The sequence below is a fragment of the Dendrobates tinctorius genome, unplaced genomic scaffold (assembly GCF_039654945.1).
Source record: "Dendrobates tinctorius isolate UK_male_01 unplaced genomic scaffold, ASM3965494v1 ptg000025l, whole genome shotgun sequence".
NCBI lineage: Eukaryota > Metazoa > Chordata > Amphibia > Anura > Dendrobatidae > Dendrobates > Dendrobates tinctorius.
Window position 1 is genome coordinate 17,471,917 of NW_027361693.1, and position 23,926 is coordinate 17,495,842.

The following is a 23,926-nucleotide window of genomic DNA, read 5'->3' on the forward strand; positions in this document are numbered from 1 at the left end:
TAATTGGTCATTTCTATATTATATCTTATTCAGACATTCTATGATATATATAACAGTGAATTCTATTTCATTTTAATATGGCAAATAAGTTGGTGCTCAAGCAGAACATTTTATTTCTGCAAAGTCCAAAGTTCATGCTATTCAGCATATGTTAAAATGCCTAGACCCTATTCTGGTCATGAGCACCAGCTTATTTAAACATGTCCTTTCACCACTTTTAGCATATCGAAATGACCACGTCATAGGATAATGGCTGCAGAGTTGAAAAAAAAATAGTTTAATATTTCTTTTCTCCATTGTGAAAATATTGATTTGTAAATTTTAGGTTATAATTTATGATGAGCCCAAAGTTGCCTTATCAGAGATTCTTCTCTATGGGTGTGTACTATTTCCTCTCCATGACATTAACCAATCATAAGTCCTAAGAGTGGCCACAATCTTCTACACAAAGCAGACACCCCATTCTACAAGAAATAAAGGTGGCTGGGTATTTTCCAGTGAATATGAGCACACATAATAATTTCCAGAAAGCATTTAGTAACACAGTAGTAACTGCACAAGTATCAAGTTCAGATGCGAGTTGAGATTGTTCACAAATTGATGACTGGACATCTATTGTTTTCTGGCCACACAATTAGGAACAGATAATTGACGGTGCAATGGAGAACCAGGATGATTAGCAGTCGGAGTACGACAAGTAGTAGTTGATATTGATGATGGTACTGACCATATACTACTTGAGGATGTAACCTGTCTATCAGAAAGATGATCACAAAGAAAAGGAGTACAGCTTGAGCCTAACTCACAATGCATTGGCTGGAAACATGTAAAAGAATTTCAACCTTCAAGATGACAGCCAACAGGATTCACCACCAACAAGTTCACGACTATGAACAGAGAGTTCAGGCGCTGTTTAGTATCTTCCACCAACAGCAGCTGCAGCACCATTGACCTGATCACAGAAGATGCAGATCTGTTCCAGATCTTTTGCCTTCACTATACCACCAAAGATATAACCTTTTTTTCTGGCAATTATGTGTTTCAGTGGTTATTTAATAAAAGTCATATTTTAGAGGTCTACTTTTCTTGCTAGTTTGATACTTAATTGGGGTTCTGCTTGATATATTTTTCTTCTTTTTTTATTAACTTCACTATATAGCCATTGCTATCACCCTTGTCCGTTAATGACATCACCTAATCATCATCCTGATCTGGTTTCCAGGTCCTATTCATCATCTCTAGTCTGGTAACTGTTGTCTGTGTGGATTCAATACAATTTGTTTGGCAATTTCTCCTGAGTAGTCCAATAAACAATATGTGGTCAAAAACTAGTTTTCAAACACTGTGCAAATCTCAGAAGTGAAAAAGCAATATATTGGCATTCAGATTTTGCTTGAATCGTTTGTGGGTGACTTGTCACATTTCCAGGGCCCCTGAGGTGCCAGATCAACAGACCCTTCTGTCAGTGACCCCATTTCACAAGCTACACCTCCAATGAATTCATCTAGGGGTGCAATGAGCATATTGACAAAACATGTGCCGTACAGAATTTTATACTATTGGGCGGTTGCAGAAAGAATAATAACATTTTTACCACTAAAATATTGTTTTAGCACCAAGTTTTTAATTGTTATAAGGGCTATAAATGAGCTGCAAAGTTTATTATGCAATTTCACCTGAGTGCGCCAATACCCTATATGTAATTAGGACATAGTTTTCAGGCACAGTGGAAAGTGCAGAAGGAAAGGAGCGCTATACTATAGTGCAGATTAGAGATAATAAAATATTTCGATATTCAGTTTGGATTACATTTGCCAAATTTGCAATATTCATCGATTAATTTGCTGCATATTAGGGTGACCGCAAAAAATCGATGTCGGAATTTTGTCCGTCTGGACCCCACAAAACGATTCCCCTTTCATCTGGTTCATCTGTGCTACTGAGCAATTTATTAGCCATTAACAACTTTTCATTGTCTGTAATGGTAGGATCAAAAAACGATAATCCCACCAACTCTGCATTCAAATACCACAAATGGTTCGAAAATTTGGTCAGGGCTATTTCTGCAATGTTATTGTCACATTCTTTATAGTCTAACAGACTATGCAAAATACCTAAATCTTAAAATACCTTAAAATTTGGATTTTTTCAAACTTTGAGCGACGAGCGGCACGGGTTAACGTCGTTTGATCGAGCTCAAATTTTGGCACTCTCAATATCTGGAAAGGGGAATCGTTTTGTGGGGTCCAGACGAACAAGATTCTGACATTTTTTCCCCCCATATGAGATCCGGTCACCCTACTGCATATTCACCAAACATTACTGAACGCCATTCACCTCAATGGGAGGCCAAAATAAATGCATGCACAACACTTTATAATGGACCCAAATGCTGCCAAAACACATCAAATGAGGAACAGACACCAGGAAAGTTGCCTCGATTCACTCAAAGTACAGATTTCAGCATGACACTGCCCAATCAGCCAGGCATGAGGGTCTGGGACAGCATTTACAGCTTTCAATTGAATGTCACAGTAGCAGGAGGTAAGTGAGGGATCGGTGTGGTGCCCCTTTTCTGGGAGCTCTGATACCACATTCCTCTACCCGCTTTCATGCTGAACCACACTCAGGTGGCGCAAATATCAGTTGTGTAGACTACCATTGTCAGAAAAATTTAAGGTTAGTAACATGGGTAGTTGAGTCCAAGGAAGTGGAGGCCTAACGGTTTATGAGGCCTACTGCTACAGGCAACAGGCATGAAGAAGACTCAAAAAGGAGTGTTCACATTTCCAAAAATTATTGGCAGACACCACTAAAGTGGCATCAATTTCACCACAGTAGAAATAGTATAATAAGGACCGACAGTTCTTTCACTAAACCCAACCCAGCAGAAGGATACCCTACAAGGTGTGTTCACATTTAAAGAAATGAATCCTCACATCACAGAAATTAGATCAATTTCACCACAGTAGAAATTGTATAATTGCGAAAAACAGTTCCTAAACTACACCCAATCCAGGAGATGGACACCCAACAAGGAGTGTTCACATTTAAAGAAATAAGAGCCTTACAGCACACAAGTGGCATCTATTTCACCACAGTAGAAATAATATAATAGGGACTGATAATTCTTTCACTACACCCAATCCAGCAGATTGACACCCATCCAGGAGTGTTCACACTTCCAAAAATTATTGGCAGACATCAAAGTGGCATCAATTTTAACACAGTAGAAATAGTATAATAAGGACCAACAGGTCTTCCACTAAACCCAATCCAGCTGATGGACACCCTACAAGAAGTGTTCAAATTTAAAGAAATGAGGACATTACACCACCGTAGTGGCATCAATTTCACCACAGTAGAAATAGAATATAAACCGACAGCTCTTCCACTACACTAAATCCAGCAGATGGACACCCAAAAAGGAGTGCTCACATTTAAATAATTGAGGGCTTTACATTACAAAAGTGGCATCAATTTCACCACAGTAGAAATAGTATAATAGGGGCCACACAGAAGTATCATACATTTCACCACAGTAGAAATAGTAGAAAATGGACCAACACTTATTTCACTACACCCAATCCAGCAGATGGCACCCAACCAGGAGTGTTCACATTTCCAAAAATTATTGGCAGACACCACCAAAGTGGCATCGATTTCACCACAGTAGAATTCATATAATTGGGACAGTCAGTTATTCCTTTATACCCAATCCAGCAGATGGACACCCTACAAGAAGTGTTCACATTTATAGAAATGAGAGCATTAGGGCATTACACCACAGAAGAGGCATCAATTTCACCACAATAGAAATAGTAGAATAGAAACCGACAGCTATTCCACTACACCAAGTCTTGCAGATGGACACCCTACAAGGAGTATTTACATTTAGAGAAATGAAGGCTTTACATTACAAAAGTGGCATCAATTTCACCACAGTAGAAATAGTATAATAGGGACCAACATGTCTTCCACTACACCCAATCCAGCAGATGAGCACCCAACAAGGATTGCTCACATTTAAAGAAATGAGAGCCTTGCACCACAGAAGTGGCATCAATTTCACCACAGTAGAAATAGTTTAATAGGGACCGACAGGTCTTCCACTAAACCAAACCCAGCAGATGGACACCCAGCAAGGAGTGTTCACATGTAAATAAATAAGAGCCTTACACCACAGAAGGGGCATCCATTTCACCACAGTAGAAATAGTAAAATATGGAATGACAATTCTTTCACTATACCCAATCCAGCAGATGGAAATCCAACCAGGAGTGTTCAGGTTTCCAAAAATTATTGGCAGACACCACAGAGGTGGAACCAATTTCACCACAGTAAAAATATTAAATTAAGGACCGAGAGTTACTCCACTCCACCCAATCCAGCAGATGGACACCCTACAAGACATGTTCAAATTTAAAGAAAAGAGGGTCTTACACCACAGAAGTGGCGCCAACTTCACCACAGTAGAAATACTATAATAGAGACCAACAGTTCTTCCACTACACACAATCCAGCAGACTGACACCCAACCAGAGTGTTCACATTTTCAAAAATTATTTTCAGACACCTCCAAAGTGGCATCACTTTCACCACAGTAGAAATAGTATAATTGGGACAGACAGGTCTTCCACTAAACCTATTCAGCAGATGGACACCCAACAAGGAGTGTTCACATTTAAAGAAATGAGGGCATACATTTCACCACAGTAGAAGTAGTATAAAAGGGACCAACAGTTTTTCCACGACACCCAATCCAGCAGATGGACACCCAACCTGGAATGTTCACATATCCAAAAATTATTGGCAGACACCACCAAAACGGCAGCAATTTCACCACAGTAGAAATCGTATAATAGGGACATTCAGTAACTCCATCACACCCAATCCAGCAGATGGACACCCTACAATAAATGTTCAAATTTAAAGAAATGAGTGTATTACACTACAGAAGTGGCATCAATTTTACCACAGTAGAAATAGTAGAATAGGAACCGACAGCTCTTCCACTTCACCAAATACATCAAATGGACACCCTACAACAAGTGTTCACATTTAAAAAATTGATGGCCTTACACCACAGAAGTTGCATCAATTTCGCCACAGTAGAAAGTATTATAATAAGTACCAACAGTTCTTCCACTACACCCAATTCAGCAGATGGACACAAAGAGTGTTCACATTTCCAAAAATTATTGGCAGACACCACCAAAGTGGCATCAATTTCACCAAAGTAGAAATAGTAGAATAGGGACCGACAGTTCTTTCACTAGACCCAATACAGCAGATAGGCACCCAACCAGGAGTGTTCATATTTCCAAAAATTATTGGCAGACACCACCAAAATGGCATCAATTTCACTGTAGAAGAAAAAGTATAATAAGGTCCGACAGTTCTACTACTACACCCAAACCAGCAGATAGACACCCAACCAGAAGCGCTCATATTTCCAAAAATTATTGGTAGACACCATCAAAGTGGCATCAAATTTCACCACAGTAGAAATAGTAGAATAGGGACTGACAGTTATTTCACTACACCCAATTCAGCAGATGGGCACCCAACCAGGAGTGTTCACATTTTAAAAAATGAGGTCCTGTCACCACCGAAGTGGAATAACTGTCATGAGAATCAAAATAGTATAATTGAGACCGACATGTCTTCCACTACACCTAACCAGCAGATGTGGATTAACCACGGCTTTTCACATTTTTAATTTATTTTTTAACATCGGCAGCAGAAGCAGCAACAGCCACACCTTCAGGATGTTGCTCGGACCGTATTTCTTTCTTCCCCAGATCCAAGCTAAAAAAATTTTGGGCATCGGTGCAGATTTCCTCCTATAGACTCTGCGAAGCTTTTGAGTAGACTTCTGATGAACATGGCATAGAATATGTGAATAGCTCTTCAGACTCACCAATCTATGGTTCCCTACAGTCAGTTGAAGGGTTGGATAGTTGGGACACGGGGGGGGGAAGCAAGGGGAATTTGGGTGCCACATCTGTGGATTGTACTGGGTGTGATGTTGAGGTGGAGGAAGACGAGGAGAGGCCACTTGAAGCTGGACTTGCCATCCACTCTAGTACATGCTCCTTCTGGACATCATCGATAAGGCGTACCACTGTGCGTATGCCAAAGAAAGGAAGTGGTGTAGTTTGTCCAGTAACATAAGTTGCCAGTTGTCTTTGCATAGGATATGACGTTGCTTCACTAGTGCTTTCACAAACATTACCACCTACCCCACATACACTTTAAACACCAAGCCTAATTCCACCACGGCCTTGCTTTTTCACAGTCATGTTGCTCAGATAGTGTAGTAGGAGCACAGTATTAGCAACAAAAAATTAGAATTTAAACTCTGCACCACCTCTGCAAACAGCTGAATTTCAGTGACAGTAAATTCAAGGTTGAAATATGGCATGCTGTATCATGTTAGTCACAGAAAAAAGAATTGTTTGAGTGTGGATGAGGTCTGTATGACAAAGAAGTTATGCTACAAACAATTTTAAAGTCAGGTCCCTTATTGCACGATGCTAATAACAGAAGAATTTTTTGTGGTCTCTGGATCTGGCCTCTATAACACACTAGATGCTACGAACTATTTTAAAGTCAGGTCCCTTACTGTATAACTCTAGGAACAGAAGAATTTTTGTGGCCTATGGATCAGGCCTTTATAACAGATTAGGTGCTACAAAGTATTTTAAAGTCAGGTCCCTTACTGTATGATGTTAATAACAGAAGAATTTTTTGTGGCCTATGGATCAGGCCTCTATAACCCATTAGATGCTACAAAGTATTTTAAAGTCAGGTCCCCTACTGTATGATGTTAATAACAGAAGAATTATTTTGTGGCCTGTGGATCAGGCCTCTATAACACACTAGATGCTACAAACTATTTTTAAAGTCATGTCCCTTACTGTTTGACGTTAATAACAGAATAATTTTTTGTGGCCTATGGATAAGGCCTCTATAACACACTAGATGCTACAAAGTATTTTAAAGTCAGGTCCCTTACTGTATGACGTTAATAAAAGAAGACTTTTTTATGGCATATGGATCATGCCTTTATAATGCACTAGATGCTTTAAACTATTTTAAAGTCAGGTCCCTTACTGTATGACGTTAATAACAGAACACTTTTTTGTGGCCTATGGATCAGGCTTCTATAACACACTAGATACTGCAAACTATTTTAAAGTCAGGTCCCTTACTGTATTACAATGAAAACCTACAAAATTGTCCTCAAGGTTCTACAGAACCAACTTACGCCCTACGCTCTTGTCACCTGGCGTAAATCACGTACGTTAGGTGATATATTGTGTAACAGCTACTATGTCCCTTCTAAAGATAATTTATTTTCTACTAACAGTAAGGGCCTCTCTTGGGGCTGTTTTCCTTGCAGAGACTGTTTGGCCTGTCTTTTCATTCTAAAGACTAAGGAATTTACAAATTCAGCTGGATACAAAACCTTTAAAATTGTGCATCATATAACATGCAACACAGAGGCAGTGGTATATTATGCCCGCTCACCCTGCAGTCGCATCTATATTGGAATGATGACAAGGCCCTTAAAAATATGTGTGCAAGAACACGTTAGAGACATTAAAAATTCAACTAATTGTTCGGAACTGCATCTACTCAAGACAATTCCCAAACATTTTTTTCAGGCCAACAGCAGTAGCTCTAATGGATAAACAGTTTGTGGTATTGATCACGTCTACATGGGGATTCATGGCGGTAACTTTACATAAAAATTATTCCAAAACAAAACACGATGGATGGTTACTTTAGATACACTTTTGCCAAGGGGTCTAAATGACGCCATCAGTTTCAAGTCTTTTCTCTAATTTTTATCTCTTTTTAATCTTTTTTGGCCGGGGTTTATTATTGTTTTTATTGTTCTTTACTCATTTTTTCTAATTTCTCTAATTATTCCAGATCTTTATTTACTCTAGGACTTGTAGTTGACATTCAATGTTCAATCCCTTCATGGACCTCTTAACGGATGTTTGGCAGTGAACTGTGTCGCCATATATGAAGACTCCAAAGGATCCTTGTTGTATTGTTTTGTTTGTTTTTTGCTATATTGACTCTATTATTGTTAGGAACGGCGGAATGCACTAAATTAAAAATAAATAATAAAGTGCGTTCGTCGCTCGGGGTCCACCGTGCAGTAGATGTTACACCACTGCTAGGTAACAACAGACAAGCAATATGGCGGTATAATGCACACGGGTTAGGCTTCACTCGAGGTGCGCAAAGTGGGCTCTGTTCACACACAGAGGCGCCGCAACATAAACATACGAAAACGCTGAGCCTGTTAGTGTCACAAACCACAGGGAAATGCACACACGGTATCTTGTCACAGGAGCAGGACCCAAGGCAGAGGAGCTGCGTCTGTCTAGACCTACCGTGTGTGCGGCGTCGCTACTGCGGACGCCAAGGAGGGCTGCAACTGCAGCGCAGTGTAGGGTGCGGCCGCCAGTCGACAAAGCTAGGAGGCAGGCGCAATGTCGGACACTAGAGTAGAGGTGTGGAGAGCACAGTGGCCTAAGGCTTGCCACTGACTGGCGCTGACTGCTGCACTAATTCCCTAACCACATGCGTAATATCAGGGGGAAGGGGTTTCAAATGAGTCAGTCACCAGAGTCATACATCCATCACCATTCACACATTAGCTTGAAAAGTCTATACTAGCGCATGGCCGATTAGTAATGCACGCTTTTTATAGCCGTGTGGGACCTTCCAGATCTCCGAGATGGACCAATGAGATTTGGAGCAGGACCTGGGCGCATGACTCCCAATCTCCAATGGGAGATCGCCTCATGAGCATGCCCAGTAGAAGCACAGAGGAACTTAGTCTCTGGAGCGGTCTGCTGCAAAGTAATCTTCTCTGCAGTGGATAGACAGCAGGAGACTGCAGAATGTGAGGCTCTGGATTCCTGCAGAGCAGGTGCAGAAACCAGATGCCTAACATTACCCCCCTCCTAGGGCCCCCTCCCCTCTGAACCTTCCAATCCACCAACTTGTGCCCATCAGAGGCATAGGTCTCAGACTCGTCTGAAGGCAAGTCTGATGTCCTGGTAGATGACACGGAAAACCAGGACACGTGGAAGGTATCAGAGACGGCAAGGTCACCAGGTTTAAGAAGGGACATGTGAGAGACAACGGGAGTGGCAAGACCGCCCGGAGCATAGGTTGAAGTGGAACGCCGCAGTGTGTCGGCGGACGTTTCCACTCTCTGTTTAAGGAGGCTAACCCGAGCACATGAGGCGCATTCCCGAATATATTTTTTAATGTCCCGAGCCCTGTGCGGCCACCAATATGACCCTGCCAGGAGTTTTGTGGTCTGCATGAAGCCACAGTGACCACCCGCCGTGGACGCGGGTGCCCACGAGAGAACCTTCGGCCGAAGGCGAGGGGGGACAAAGGTCTTGCCCGGCGGCACAGAATTTGGCCATTGCGTGGCCCCGTTATCCTGAGGAACAAAGTGCTGACAGTGGTAACTGCAGGTGGAGCTTAGTGCTGGATGCGCCTCGAGACTGGCAAGAGACACCTCGATGGGCTCTGGGAGTGAACACTCTGGCTTGGGTGATTCCAGAGGTTCGAAGAGGTTGGGAGCCGGAGTAACCCTCCGTCTGGATTGAGCACGCTCTAGCTCGTGTTCCGAGAAACGGAGATCAATGCTGGTAGCAATGGCAATCAGCTCCTCCAGACTTGCAGGAACCTCTCTGGTAGATAGAGCATCCTTAACATGCTCAGCTAGACCTATCCAAAACACAGGGATGAGGGCTCTATCAGAGCACTCCAGCTCGGAAGCCAGAGTCCAAAAACGTACGGCATATTGACTGACTGAGAGCGACCCCTGAGTTAATGCAAATAGCTGAAGAGAGGTGTCGTGTGTGACTCGTGGACCCAGGAAGACCTGCTTGATAGCTGTTAAGAACTGAGCAGCGGTCCGAGCCTCTGGGTCGCCACGCTCCCAAAGCGGTGTGACCCACTCCAATGCCCTGCCCGACAGAAGGGAAACAATAAACCCCACCTTAGCCCGTTACATAGGGAATCGCACAGCCAGTAACTCCAGCTGGATAGAGCACTGGCTGAAGAAACCCCTACAGCAGGTGCTATCGCCAGAAAATTTATCGGGCAACGGGAGGCGGGAAACTGTCGGCGCAGGGGAGGACGTGGACATACATGAAGCCATCTCTGCGATCGCCTGTACAGCAGCCTCCGAAGACTTCGCCACTGAGATAACACTCTCAAGAGTAGCCAACCGGCCCTCTAGCTAGCGAATGCACTGAAGGAGTTGCTGCTGATCTGCCATTACCAGCCAGGCCATGGCACTAGTATAATGTTAGGAACGGCGGAAAATAAAAATAAATAATAAAGTGCGTTCACCGCTCGGGGTCCACCGTGCAGTAGATGATACACTGCTGCTAGGTATCGACAGACAAGCAATATGGCAGTATAATGCGCACGGGTTAGACTTCACCCGAGGTGCGCAAAGCGGGCTCTATTCACACACAGAGGCGCCACAACATAAACATACAAAAACGCTGAGCCTGTTAGTGTCACAGACCACAGGGAAATGCACACACAGTATCTGGTCATAGGAGCAGGACCCAAGGCAGAGGAGCTGCGTCCGTCTAGACCTACCGTGTGTGCGGCGTTGCTACTGCGGACGCCAAGGAGGGCTGCAACTGTAGCACAGCGTAGGGTACGGCCGCCAGTCGACAAAGCTAGGAGGCAGGCGCAATGTCGTACGCTAGAGTAGAGGTGCGGAGAGCACAGTGGCCTAAGGCTTGCTACTGACTGGCGCTGACTGCTACACTAATTCCCTAACCACATGCATAATATCAGGGGGAAGGGGTTTCAAATGAGTCAGTCACCAGAGTCATACATCCGTCACCATTCACACATTAGCTTCAAAAGTCTATACTAGCGCATGGCTGAACAGTCTTGCGCTCTTTTTATAGCCGTGCGGGACCTTCCAGATCTCCGAGATGGACCAATGAGATCTGGAGCAGGACCTGGGCACATGACTCCCGATCTCCAATGGGAGATCGCATTGTGAGCATGCCAAGTAGGAGCACAGAGGAACTTAGTCTCTGGAGCGGTCTGCTGCAAAGTAATCTTCTCTGCAGTAGATAGACAGCAGGAGACAGCAGAATGTGAGGCTCTGGATTCCTGCAGAGCAGGGGCAGAAACCAGACGCCTAACAATTATAGTAAGAAATTTTCTTTGTATTGGTTATTACTATTTATGTATTTTTATTTATGGAGTTAATCATCTACTGATACTGCTATACATCTAGGCATGGTGATTATTGATCTTTTTATTATAATTGACAGGCCCTAGTGCCTGTAATTGCAGTAACCATAGACATCTCCCTCATTCCTTCATGTAGACTATCATGCATATTAATTGTGACCAGCGTGGAAGCATAAGGATATCATATTTGACATATTTAGCTATGTTGGTTATTTAACTTATTCTTTGGTAATCATTATATCTTGCTTTTGGCATTTGTAGTATTATTTCTCCATTCACTTTTTGTCTCAGATACTGATACATCTGGCATTTGGGTTGTTGTGATGTACCTTGATCTCCCCTTATCTGGGTATGACTGTTGCGTACTTTTTTTTATGATGCGCCTCACACGCATTCTATCTCTGCCCGGATCCAGCTCTGGTTCAACGCGGTGTCGTGGTGACCGATGATGACAATTTTCGCCTTCCTCCCTTCTTGCACGTGTTGAGCCGTCTCCGAGCCGGATAGCAAACATCATCTCGGATGGGAGTGACTTTTCCCATTTAATCTTCATGGTGCAGACGCGCCCCACACATGCGCTGTGTCTCCCCAGCAGTATCGCCATCAGGACGCGTTGCATGGAGATGGGCAGAGATGACACATATCCTCTTTTCCATCATCCACGGTACGTGTAGGCCCGCCCCACCGCCAAAGGGGAGGTACCATAGTGGGTTGCATGCCTTTTCGCCGAGGGTCATTCTTCTCTTACATAAATAACCCCCGACCTTTTATTTAACCACGCATCCTGATGAAGCAAAGGCGATGAAAGGTGTATTGAGGCCTTCAGTGTCCTGCTTGCATGCCTGTACTTTCATTCCATCATGTCCCAAGGTATTATTATATAGCCAGTTTTGGCTACATTTTGGGTTATATTTAATCTTATGCACATTTACTAAAGGTTATATGCACACAGAGCACTTTAAATTATGGTATCAGGCCATTATGACTGACACCATTTATCGTCAATAGGTATTACTCCTATGGCTCTGTGACTTTCATTTCTACTGCTTATCTAATTTTTGCATAGTAGAGGCTGCTTAAGGACATGTGTTTTTCTTACCAGTGCATTTCCATTGTCACTATGCACTGGCATTTTTAGCTATTAATGTTGTCTCACTCTAATACCTTGTTTTTGTCTATTATAATTGCTTAATAATTATGTTGTGTTTATTTGCATCAAACCCCTATTTTTGTATGGATTCTGTGTCAATAGCTATATTTGAATGACTGTTCATATTGATATTTTTGACTCCTACTATCCCAATTGCAAGTCGGTTTTTACCCTTACTGCATTACATTAATATGCAAATTGCCTCTTAAGAGAGAAAGAGGACTTGAACTCTATAACGCCACCTGTTGGTAGTAGCTATCCTACATGTCACCATCGACCCTTTAACGAGTCTTGCAATACAACGTAGGATAAACTTGTAGGATTGCACATTAAACTTCCCAGAGGAGCATTGCACGATGAATAAGCCGCCTTACCTTGACAAGCCAGAGCTGGTATGTCACTCTCCATAAGGAAAAACCTTACATTAAGAACAGAAGAATTTTGTGTGGCCTATGGATCATGCCTCTATAACATGCTAGATGCTACAAACTCTTTTAAAATCATGTCCCTTACTGTATCATATTAATAGCAGAAGAATTTTTTGTGGCCTCTGGATCAGGCCTCTACAGCTTAATTTTAACCCAACCAAGGACAAAGTGTGATACGTCAGGTAGTCTAACTTTTGCAACTGAAAAATTATAATTCTTTAATGTGCCTTAGGTCTGCAGACAGTTTCATGTCACCACCACAAAATGACAACCTGGGATACAACAGGTTGTTTCACATTTAGCAACAGAAAAAATTATAACTTTTTTAATGTGCCTTAGGTCTGCAGACAATTTCATATCACTACAGCACTAAATGACGAGGTGGGGTACAGCTGGCTGTTTAATATTTATTCACTAGCTACATGTCAATTAGAATGCTCTACTCGTGCATGGAGCACAATAGAAGCAGTGTACAACACGTGCCCTGCTGGCTTTGTCTGTGGACCTTAATAATGTCCAAAGAAATGCTGGAAGGTAAATATAACAGCCACACTGGACAGTTGCTCGCTTCTCTATCTGACTCATATACAGCCACCATTCTAACTAGAGAAAATGTCGGATACAGCAGGCTTTTTTCACATTTTTCTACTGAAAAAATGTTATTTAGTATGCTATACTCATGCATGGAGCACTATAGAAGCAGTGCACAACAAACTTGTAGAACATGTGCCCTGCTGGCTTTGTCTGTTGTCCTCAGTAATGTCCCCCCCAAAAAAAAAAATAAAGGAAGGTAAATTTTATTGTCACACTGGACACTATCTAGCTACACTATCTGACCGATATACAACCTCCTAACTAACTAGCTAAAATTTTGCTGTTAACTGTGGCAGCATCAGGCGCAGCCTCTCTGCGCTGTTAGAGTGTCAAAATGGCACTAAAACAAGATGTCCACTATTTATATGGAGAGGGACATGTGATTTCAGCAGCCAATGACACAAACCATAGTGTCAGGACATTTTGGGTGTTTCCTGTGCCCTTATTAGCTAACTGCATTGTGCACAAATAAAGTTAGGAAAAAATGACTGCTGTGATGTTTTTAAAAGAACGCCGCACCTCTAAGCTCAGCAAACCTCCTCCCCTCATCAAACACATGCCAAATGCTCATGATACACCACCATTATTGTTGCTTAAGTGCTGAAAATATTTTTGCGGCATTGCAAATATTTTCCAGCATATACTGAATGGTACCGATTTTTACCAATTTTATAAAATTTTGCTCATGTTTCTGATCATGAATTCGAATGTACCATATTGTGCCGAATTTATGTTTGGTGATCAAATTCACTCATCACTAGTGCAGATTTTGTATTTTGTTGTCATGGCTTGCAGGTGTCAAGACTCGAGTGCTAAAGTGTCAAGAGCTCTTGAGATGCCAGAACAGCAGAACCCCTCTATCATTGACCCCATTTTGCAAACTACACCCCCAAATAATTCATCTAAGGGTGCTACGCTATAGCATGATATGGGAATCATATGCATATTTTGTTTTATTTAGACATAAAGTTTTGTCTAAAAAATTTTTGTAAACAAAATGGTGCCGACGGATGTGCCTAGGCAGTAGCATCAATTGTGTTCCAATAGATACTACTTTGCAAGCGCCTCTGCTGGCACCATTTTTGCAGAGAAAACAAAATTAAATTTCATCAAGATGGCGACACTGGAATGTGATAGATGCTACTGCACAAGCTCCGCTGGCGCCATTTTGCTGGAGAAAAAAATGTGTTTCATCAAGATAATTTTGTAGGAAAAAAATTCTTAAAATTATATGTTTAAATAAAATGAAAATATGCATATTTTTGCATGGCCACTGTTGCCAGTGCATGCCTGATGAATGTGAAATTTTTTTGCAAACAGAGGGCAGGTCACTTAGGGATTAGTGACCTGTCATAAGGCATACAGATAAATATGTATGCAGAGCACCACATAAAGACCCCCCACAGGCCCGCACCAAAGCAAGATAATTTAGATTAAACAACTACTAGTCTACTACTTGATGAATTTCATCAATCCTGCTGACAGGTTCACTTTAAGCTGGCCCTCATCGGTACAGAAATGATATGGTTTAGGTACCATATGACTCAGAAAGCAGAGGGGCATTTGGATTTTGGAGCACAGAATTTGCTGGATCTCTTTAGACAAGTGAGGGGCCATAACAATATTCCTGAGCCTTTGTGCTACCAGTAACATGAAAGACCCCTATATTTCCATTGACAGATGTCAGACCCGAGTGGGAACTTGCTTTTTTTTTGGTTAATTAATTATTTTTTTTATTTACTTTACTCTCTTATATATAAATTTTAATTCCACAGCTCTTTAGAGACATTATTATCACTGTCCCGATTAGGGAAACTAGATTGTGAGCCCATTAGTATGTCTTTGGAGTGTGAGAAGAAGCAGGAGTATCCAGACGAGAAAACCAACACAAATAAAGGGAGAACATACAAACTCCTTGTATATGTTGTCATTAATGGGTTTTGAACCTAGGACCCCAGAGCTGCAATGCTGCAGTGCTAGCCACTGAGCCTCCATGCTGCTTTTATTGGGAACATTTTACATAACAATAAGGATCACTTTTATCCTGTCCGTTTCACTGAGCAATGACATTGGGCTTTCCTTCTAAATCTCAGAATAAAGTCATTAAACCCCTAAGGATCCAATCACTAATGAGTCAACAGAGTAGTTCTGGACTACATCTGGCCTCTGTTCAGCGGTGTCCTTCTTTTCAGAGTTGCACAAAACTGTGGTTTACCATGCTTTTATGCATGCTTAAAAAGATGAACAATGCCATATATAGGCCTGGCAGAGTTCAAAGTGTCGCCATCTGCCTCGTTATAAGCAATCTTCCATTGGGGTTCTGTCTGTGTCACATATTTCAGAGATATAAATGAAAACACCTGTGCACATGCTCAGAGTAGAGATAAGGTTAAATGTGAATTAAGACATGCAGCGATCTTTTGGAGGCAGAATGAACAAATCAACAGCAGGTCAAGAGTTGGTTCTATTTATTTTTTACACTGTTGGTCATGCTGTAGAATTGATTAGATGAATTTATTATTTGGGTCAGTGCCATTACAGCGATAACAGATTTATATAGTTTTTCATGTTGGCTGCTGTCACACACTAAGTTTTTTCATTACCATATTTTAAGACCTATAATTTTTCTATATTTTTGCTCACTGTCATCTGAGGGCTTTTTTTCTTGCTGAACAAGTTCACACTTTTATTATTACCATTTTCGGGCACATGACATTTTTTGATCGATTTCTATTCCAATTTTGGGAGGCAGAATGAACAAAAACCAAACATTAAGGGATTTTTTTTAAGCCGCTCAACATGTGGCAAAAGTGATAAGGCAGCTTTGTTACTCTGGTCAGTACCATTACAGTGATACCACACTTACATAATTTTGTTTTAAGCTTTGAAGCTTTCACACATGAAAAACAATTTTACTATTTCTGCATTGCTGTACTCTGCAAGCTATAGATATTTTATTTTTTCTGCTACAGAGCTATGTGGTGGCTTATTTCTTGCGATACAAAATTACGTTTTCAGGGCTACCATTTTTTATTTATATTTGACTTTCTCGTAGCATTTAATTCCACTTATTTTTTGATGGTATGATGAAAAAGCATAGTTTTTTGCCACATTTTTAATTTATTTTTTTAAGGTGTTCACTGAAGGGGTAACTAGTGTAACAGTTTTATGGGTCAGGTCATTCCGGATGCGGTGATACCAAATACATGTACTTTGTTTATTTTTATTTTTACATAAATATCTGTATTTATTGGTATCATATTTTTGTTTTTGGTCTTTATTTTGTGATTTTTTAAAAAAATATTTTCACATTCTCTACTTTTTTTTAACTTGTCCCAGGATAGGACATTCATTTTCTTGTCGGTTTACTGATCTCTGCTTTTGTATTGTGGGGTAAGGCCGGGGTCACACTTGCGAGGGCAATTCGAGTGCTATGCAGCTGACCGCTCCGATCCGAGTACCGGCCGCAGTGCCCGGCATTGATGCTTGAGTTTCTTGGATTGCACTTGCAAGTGTGGCCCCAGCCTATCAGTGACTCGCACACTGGCGGAAACCAGGAGCTTACTGGCCACCATACTTGGGTGACCACTCGGTCATCTCAAAGAGACTATCGGCATAACTCTATTTAGTGAATTCCTAAAAATTAGACATAATTTCAATTTTGCATTGATTTAATTTGCTAAATTCTGTTTGTAAAATTTTAAAAATGATTATCATACTTTACCTTGACCGTACATGAGGCTATCATTTTTTGTTATTGCTTTGTTTCTCTTTTGAGATTATGACTATACCTCTGTACAGCTATGATTAAAAAAAGGACAGAAGAAAGGTCAATGACACTTTTGCAGAAAGGAAAACTTTTTAATAAGTCGGACTTTCATAATGATAACTTTGACATACGAAGAATTTGAAACATCTGAAGTATTAAATGTCAGAAAATATAATTTGAAATGAAAGGGGTAACTGAACCTTGACTATTCTTCAATATCTTGTGTTGTAAAATATGGAATAAAAGATTTAGCTGCTTCTTTAATAGTGAATTTTCTTTTGCAACTATTGTGACTTCACAGACTGTTGATCCTTTTGAAGTACAGTTGTTATAATGTATTGCAATGGTGATAAATTTCTATTTAAATTCAATATCTAATGGGCAAAATCCTTAAAGAACAACTGTTACTTTATGAAGCTTTAAAATCTGATCCATTATAATGGAAATTTTTGAACTATTTATGTTAACTGTAATTTGGACTTTTCCTGCCCATTATATTCTGCCAAAACACTGCATATGCTATAAAAAGAAAGGATATTCCTAATTTCTTCAGTTTTCTGATTTACCTGCTTTTTCATATGCATTGACTAAAAAAAAATACAATTTTTCTTACAAAAGTATTACCTTTTACACTGGTCTAAAAGTCTCATGTCCTCTTTTGAAGTCCAGGGATGCAAAACATGCTAAAGAACATGCACGTAAAATGAGATGGAGCAATCTATAGAAAAACCAGAGTACTTTATTCTTGTAGGTAATACAAAAATATATTTTATTTTTCCATTGGCATGTCATTTATGTGTTGTGCCTTATCTCGGCATAGTTCATAGTTTTGCTCTTGGGCTGCAGCTTATGTAAAAAAAAAAACCTTAATGCATCATGTTTTATCTGCAATATTTGAGATATTGGCAAATTAATATAAGACACAGTAGAATCAACAAGCAATTATAATCTGAAAATTCTGTAACGCTCTCCACCTAAAAACATCACCTGCATAATATTGTTGTCTTCTCTAGGATTCTTCAACTATCAAGGACAAGGCGTGACTGCTACCTCACATACTGATAATCTACAGCTTAGTGCCAGTAGAAAAAGCACTAGAAATTAAGAAAAGAGTTTAAAGCATAATGTGATTACTTCTTTTAACCTCTTAACTACTGCTGATATGACTTTTAGCAGTGGTTGATAAGGAACCTTATTCCTCAGCGCCGCTTTTTAACAGCACTGAAGAATAAGAGAATAGCACCACCCAGCAGCGGCAATTTCCATGGCGTCAGCTATAGATGACACCTGACACCCTGCAGTATTGTCCTTGGCTAGTTTTTAAGCTGTTTGGGGCTGATTAACCCCTTAAATACTGCTGTGTATCGTGACTGCTATATTTAAGTAGTTACAAAGGGGTCACAAGTTCCCTTAGTAACCATCGGACTCCTGTGATGAAAATTGCGGGTCCCGATGGTTACCATGGTACCCTGAGGTCATGTGATGACCCCAAGGTACAGTGGCCTGTGAGATCCAGCTATAAGCTGGGTCTCACAGGCACAGTCAGTGAGACTCTGATAGTCTCTTGCACTATAAGACCAGGAATCAAACTGAAAATTATACATGTCCCAAAGTTGAACAAAGTAAAAAAGTAAAATAGGGGCTCTGTGGTTTTGACCCTAGGGTCTCTTAAAGGGACCATTGGTATAGAAGTTAGGGCAATTCCATTAAGCACTTTGGTTCTGACCCCAGGCCCCTCTTTAAAGGATCCCCGATACGGAAGTGAGGGCAAATCCACTCTGCGCTTTGGTACTGACCCCATGTCTCTCTTAAAGGGATCCCCGGTATGGAAGTCAGGGCAATTGCTTTCAAATGCTCTGGTACTGACCCCAGGCCTCTCTTAAAGGGATCCCCGGTAGAGTTGAGCGACTTTTGGTTTTTTAGGGTCGCGTTTCGTTTCGTGAAACCCGACTTTTCCAAAAGTCGGGTCGAGCAAGATCGTCCGATTATAGGGAAAAGTCGGGGTCGTCCCGAAACACGAAACCCAATGTAAGTCAATGGGGAATAAAAGTCGGCAGTGAGAGGAGGACAGGAAACACACCTACAGTGCCCATTTGAATGCCAAAAGCATCAATTCTTCTTACTTAAGCTTGTCAACCTTAATTAACTTCATAATATAAGTTACGCACTGAAAAATGGGGGTTATTTGGCTAAAGTTGTGGGGGGGGGAGGGCTGGCTGCACGTTTTCATGTGCCCTGGGCGAAAGAGCGCCCCTTTAACACATACCACAACTCATCATGCTCCGATACGGCAGATAAATAGCGGTATAGTACAATGAAAAATACCTCAATTTTTACATCTCATGACGAGGCCCATCTATTTCTCCATACAGAATCATTGGTCCCATATAATGTTTGAAACAGTATATGATGAGCTTCACATAATGCTACAGTATATGTTGGTCCCCATGGATGAAGCTCCACTGTCTTATGGGCCCAAATAATGCTCCAAACATAATGGGCCCCATTTCTAATGCTCTAGTGTATAATGGGCCCTGTAAATGCTGCTCCAGTGTCTGATGTCCACCTTTGGAATGTTCCAGTGTATGGTGGGCCCCATCTATCATTCTCCAGAGTATAGTGCTCCCCAAAAATTGCTGTCCCAACATTGAAAACAATCAAATAAGTCTCCTCTCTAGGGAATCCCTGTACTTGTCTGGACAGGTGCTGTAGCTTGCTTAACAGCTCGCCAGCCGTTCTCACGCCCAGTATGGATTGCACGTGATTGCACAAAGGTTAGAAAGGGTACCGTATCCCCGGATAACATGTATGGATAGCGTACACACTCAAAATATATGTCTCAGGAGGCAGGCTCAGACGGTATTAGGCCCAGTATGGATTGCACGTGATTGCACAAAGGTTAGAAAGGGTACCGTATCCCCGGATAACATGTATGGATAGCGTACACATTCAAAATATATGTCTCAGGAGGCAGGCTCAGACGGTGTTAGGCCCAGTATGGATTGCACGTGATTGCACAAAGGTTAGAAAGGGTACCGTATCCCCGGATAACATGTATGGATAGCGTACACATTCAAAATATATGTCTCAGGAGGCAGGCTCAGACGGTGTCAGGCACAGTATGGATTGCACGTGATTGCACAAAGGTTAGAAAGGGTACCGTATCCCCGGATAACATGTATGGATAGCGTACACATTCAAAGTATATGTCTCAGGACGCAGGCTCAGACGGTGTCAGGCACAGTATGGATTGCACGTGATTGCACAAAGGTTAGAAAGGGTACCGTATCCCCGGATAACATGTATGGATAGCGTACACATTCAAAATATATGTCTCAGGAGGCAGGCTCAGACGGTGTTAGGCCCAGTATGGATTGCACGTGATTGCACAAAGGTTAGAAAGGGTACCGTATCCCCGGATAACATGTATGGATAGCGTACACATTCAAAATATATGTCTCAGGAGGCAGGCTCAGACGGTGTCAGGCACAGTATGGATTGCACGTGATTGCACAAAGGTTAGAAAGGGTACCGTATCCCCGGATAACATGTATGGATAGCGTACACATTCAAAATATATGTCTCAGGAGGCAGGCTCAGACGGTGTCAGGCACAGTATGGATTGCACGTGATTGCACAAAGGTTAGAAAGGGTACCGTATCCCCGGATAACATGTATGGATAGCGTACACATTCAAAATATATGTCTCAGGAGGCAGGCTCAGACGGTGTTAGGCCCAGTATGGATTGCACGTGATTGCACAAAGGTTAGAAAGGGTACCGTATCCCCGGATAACATGTATGGATAGCGTACACATTCAAAATATATGTCTCAGGAGGCAGGCTCAGATGGTGTCAGGCACAGTATGGATTGCACGTGATTGCACAAAGGTTAGAAAGGGTACCGTATCCCCGGATAACATGTATGGATAGCGTACACATTCAAAATATATGTCTCAGGAGGCAGGCTCAGACGGTGTTAGGCCCAGTATGGATTGCACGTGATTGCACAAAGGTTAGAAAGGGTACCGTATCCCCGGATAACATGTATGGATAGCGTACACATTCAAAATATATGTCTCAGGAGGCAGGCTCAGACGGTGTTAGGCCCAGTATGGATTGCACGTGATTGCACAAAGGTTAGAAAGGGTACCGTATCCCCGGATAACATGTATGGATAGCGTACACATTCAAAATATATGTCTCAGGAGGCAGGCTCAGACGGTGTTAGGCCCAGTATGGATTGCACGTGATTGCACAAAGGTTAGAAAGGTTACCGTATCCCCGGATAACATGTATGGATAGCGTACACATTCAAAATATATGTCTCAGGAGGTAGGCTCAGACGGTGTCAGGCACAGTATGGATTTGACGGCCCAGATTACACAGCGGAGGAGCAGGGAGAGGTAAAGATTGCAAATGCTGGGGCCCTGCCCAAGCAAGGGGGGCCCACTCGTGGGCGTCGGTACTGGCACTGGGCCCCTCATAGTACAGCGGTGTGTCTGATGGCGGGTGTGCACCACCACCATCAGAGACACTTGATTGCACTATGAGGGACCCTGTGCCAGTGCCCGCGCCCAAGAGTCGGCCTACCCACCTGTCCAGGGCAACGGCACTCGCACGGTGTCGTGCGCTAGGTGGTGACCCCGGCCATGGGGGGGAGGCAGAACAGTTAGGGAGTTTTAGAAAGTGGCATATGTTGATGTTGGACATTCAGCTGATGCAAAAGGCGAAATAGGTGAAGTACCAGGAAGAGGTGGACCAAAGCAAGCCATTTTTCTGTCACCCTATGTGTCATCAGGGGAAGGTGGGACAAAATCCTTGGAAACCCATGCGTGGTTCATTTTAATGAAGGTTAGATCATCCACATTTTGGGTTGACAGACGGGTCCTTTTTTCTGTCAGGATTGATCCAGCTGCACTGAAGACTCTTTCCGATAGCACACTTGCAGGGGCAAGCGAGCTCCTGTAAGGCATATTGGGCCAATTCAGGCCAGGTGTCCAGTTTAGCGGCCCAATAGTCAAAGGGGAATGACCTGTGTGGGAGAACATCGATATGGGAGGAAAAGTAGTTTGCAACCATAGTTGACAACTGCTGTCTCCTGTCACTTTCCATCGATGCAGTATTACCAGTTGTGTGAGCGGTATTTGAAAAATCAGTCCACAACATTGTCATGAAACCCCTGTCTCCAACGCCACTTCTGCTGTGTGCACCACGAACACCTCTGCCAAGCTGCCCCCGGCCCGTACGGCTCGTGTGAGAGCCATCACCGCTGCTGTGTGCTGGGAATGCCTCAAGCAACCGATTTACCAGAGTTGCTTGTTTATTAGCCAATATTAGGTCAAGGTTCTCCTGTGGCATGATGTTTTGTAATTTGCCTTTATAGCGTGGATCCAGGATGCTGGCCAACCAGTAGTCGTCATCGTTCATCATTTTGGCAATGCGGGGGTCCCTTTTTAGGATCCGCAAGGCATAATCTGACATGTGGGCCAATGTTCCCGGTGTCAATGATGCACTGCGAGTGCTGGGTGGAGGAGCACTTTCTGGCAAATCCACATCCCTCCAGTCACGCACAAACCCTGTACCAGACCTTGCCACGCCAACATTTTCACTTGCTCCACGAGATGCATCCTCCTCCCCTAAGTAATCATCCCCATCATCCTCCTCCTCCTCTTCTTCCTCCATCTCGTCCAGGAGAGGTCCCTGAGCAGACAATGGCTGAATGTCATCAAGGATTCCCTCCTCCTCTTCCTCCTCATCAACATTGGCTGCAGACGCCTGCTCCTTAAGGTGCGTCAAAGTTTGCATGAGCAGACGCATAAGTGGGATGCTCATGCTTAGGATGGCGTCGTCTGCGCTTACCAGCCGTGTGCATTCCTCAAAACACTGAAGGACTTTACAAAGGTCTTTCAGCTTCGACCACTGCACGCCTGTCAACTCCATGTCTGCTCTCAAAGTGCCTGGCCGTGTATCCTCCACAAATGCATTATTGCCTGCCTCTGCTCGCACAGCAGCTCCACCATGTGCAGGGTGGAGTTCCACCTTGTTGCAATGTCGATAATGAGGCGGTGGTTGGGAAGGTGGAGCAATCGCTGCAGCTTCTGCATACGAACGGAGTGTACAGGCGACCGGCGGATGTGCGCGCACAGTCTTCGCACCTTCTGGAGCAGGGCTGTTAACTCTGGATAATTTTTGAGGAAGCACTGCACCACCAGGTTCAAGGTGTGAGCCAAGCAAGGTATGTGGCTGAGTTTTGAAAGGGCTATGGCTGCCACAAAATTACGCCTGTTATCACTAACTACCTTGCCTGCCTCAAGATGTACACTGCCCAGCCATGACTCAGTTTGTCGCTTCAAGTACTCGGCCAGCACCTCGGCGGTGTGTCTGTCGCCCAAACACATCATCTGCAACACAGCCTGCTGACGCTTTCCACTAGCTGCTCGATAGGGGGACACATCGTGTGCAACAGTGGCAGCTGCAGATGGAGTGCTCGTACGACTGCGCTCTGTGGACGAGCTTTCACTTCTGGAGGAGGAGGAGGAGGGTCGAACGCCTACAGCCAACTGTTTCCTATACCGTGGGCTAGGCAGCACTGTCCCACCACCGCTGTCCCCTGTGGACCCTGCATCCACCACATTAACCCAGTGCGCAGTGATGGATACGTAACGGCCCTGGCCATGCCGACTGGACCATGCATCAGTTGTGAGGT